Source organism: Rhinopithecus bieti, unplaced genomic scaffold (genome assembly GCF_001698545.2).
Source record: "Rhinopithecus bieti isolate Rb0 unplaced genomic scaffold, ASM169854v2 scaffold_24306, whole genome shotgun sequence".
Taxonomy (NCBI): domain Eukaryota; kingdom Metazoa; phylum Chordata; class Mammalia; order Primates; family Cercopithecidae; genus Rhinopithecus; species Rhinopithecus bieti.
Genome location: NW_016811898.1, coordinates 2,520,092 through 2,522,549, shown reverse-complemented (window position 1 = coordinate 2,522,549; position 2,458 = coordinate 2,520,092). Strand labels below are relative to the sequence as shown.

The following is a 2,458-nucleotide window of genomic DNA, read 5'->3' as shown; positions in this document are numbered from 1 at the left end:
ATCACAGAGGAGGAACCCAATCCTTGGAGAGGCTAACTAACTTGTCCAAGGACATACAGCTAATGGGGGAAGGGTAGTAATCCAACCCAGGTTCATGGTTCTAGACACTTTCAACATCATTCCCTTCACTTTGCTCACTCTTCTGCTCTATTCAAGTTGATCTCTTTCCATTCTCTAAATAGGCAACAAATAACCCTATTCTTGCTTCCAGATATTTTCTCAAGCCATCCCTTTAGCAAGGAATGTCTTTACATTTCTCCATTGCATCATAATCACAATGGTTGTCATTTTCTGAGCACTTACTATGTGTTGAGGGAGGAGAAAGAATTTAGATGATGGTACACTGGCTCTTAAATATTTTGGCCTATGAGTGACATGCATTGGCGTCATTCACATTTCATTGGTTAGAACTAATCTGTGGCACACCTGAGCACAAAGTGGCTGGGAAACAAAGTTATCCCATATGCCCAGGAAGGAGAGTAGAACCAGACAAGAGGGAGCACTAGAAGGCCCTGTAAAGAAGCCAAAGCCAATGTTTGCCTTATTAACTGGAACTCATGATAGACAAACTGGGGAGAAGGAAAAAGGAACATTGAGCTTCAGAGATGCAAGAGTAGGTCCCCTATAGGCAAAACAGGGCATGCCAAGAAAGTGAGCTATGACTTGGTGACTAACACAGGAAACCAGTGTTCCATAGTTGATACTCCATCTCAGGACAGGACTCTGGTTCTCAGACAGGGGATCAGAAGTCAGTACTGGGGCATTGCTTCTTTGGGTCACCCAACCAGTGAATGTGACTTTAAAATGCCAAGGCTCCCTCCCGATCCTGGAGCCATGTGGCCCCTGGCCCTAGTGATCACATCCCTGACCGTGGCCTTGTCAGGAGGTGAATCTCCTAGGAGTCTTCCAAGGTTCCCAACACCAATGGGACCAGTGGGTTTCTCCCAGGTGGCTACACCTGCTTCCCCCTCTCTTAGCCCTGGCAGCCCTACTAGTGCAAGGGTGGCTACTCTGTGGAGGAGTCCTGGTCCTGTGGAGGACCACAAATGGGTCCTCACTGCCGCACACTGTCTGAACGATGGGCTCAAAGTTTACCTAGGCAAGCATGCCCTAGGGCATGTGGAAGCTGGTGAGCAGGTGAGGGAAGTTGTCCACTCTATCCCCCACCCTGCATACCGGAGAAGCCCCACCCACTTGAACCACGACCATGACATCATGCTTCTGGGGCTACATCCAAACCCTGCCCCTTTCCCACAACAACTGCCTAACCCTGGCACCACCTGTCGGGTGTCTGGCTGGGGCACCACCACCAGCCCCCAAGTAAATTATTCCAAAACTCTACAATGTGCCAACATCCAACTTGGCTCAGAGGAGGAGTGTCATCAAGTCTACCCAGGAAAGATCACTGACAACATGTTGTGTGCCAGCACAAAAGAGGGTGGCAAAGACTCCCGTGAGGGTGACTCTGGGGGCCTCCTAGTCTGTAACAGAACACTTTATGGCATCATCTCCTGGGGAGACTTCCCATGTGGGCAGCCTGATCAGCCTGGTGTCTGCACCCGTGTCTCAAGATACATCCTGTGGATCCGTGAAACAGTCCGAAAATACGAAACCCAGCAGCAAAAATGCTTGAAGGGCCCACAATAAAAGTTGAGAAATGTAAAAAAAAAAAAAAAAAAAAAAAAAAAAAAAAAAAAAAAAAAATGCCTAGGATCCTCATGAAAGCTTATCTACACAGTCACACAGGATAACAGGACTGTGTGATGGCAACTCAAGGAGATACCAAACCTGAGTCCTGGGACAGGTATATCTCTCCATCACTAGTGCACATACACACCCATGCACATGCAGACAAACACACACACACACACCAGACAACAGAAGGCAGGATTTCTATATTCTGCCCTTAGCTCTCTTGCCTGGAGAACTCAACTGAGGCACCCATTGCAAGAAACCTCGCCTCTTGAGAAGTAAAATGCTCAAAGAGTTCATCAGTCTGAGTGATTTAACAACTAAACTCTCTGAAATGTGTTTGCTGAAAGAAGCCTTTGTTTAACTTGGGAACTGAGTTAGGATTCAGTCTATATGTTAGCCATGTGGTACTGGGCAGGGAAGGTTATAGCATCCATAACAGACATCCAATAGTATTTGTTAACAATGCTGTTAGTGGTGGTGACTTTGATCACAATACCTCTGATCTTATATTTAACTTTGATATACACACACAGGATAAAACTATCTCTCTACCAAAAGCCCACTAGTGTCATCAAGCAGACAGAATATGGGTCTGGCCAACCCTGAAGAACCTCCATGTGCCAATTCTTAGGACTACACAGATAAACTATTTTGAGATTTTGCTTGAATATCCAGAAACAGAATATTTTCAAAATAACTGATTTTAACTGAATTAAACTAAATGGTTCTGAACTATTCTGTGTGTACAGATACAATATGTTGT

General features: G+C 45.6%; 1 pseudogene; it reads left to right on the top strand.

The window, feature by feature from the left end:
* The first annotated feature begins 834 nt into the window (after window positions 1-834).
* On the top strand, window positions 835-1,647 carry LOC108544265 (kallikrein-13-like; annotated as a pseudogene).
* The last annotated feature ends 811 nt before the right edge of the window (window positions 1,648-2,458 follow it).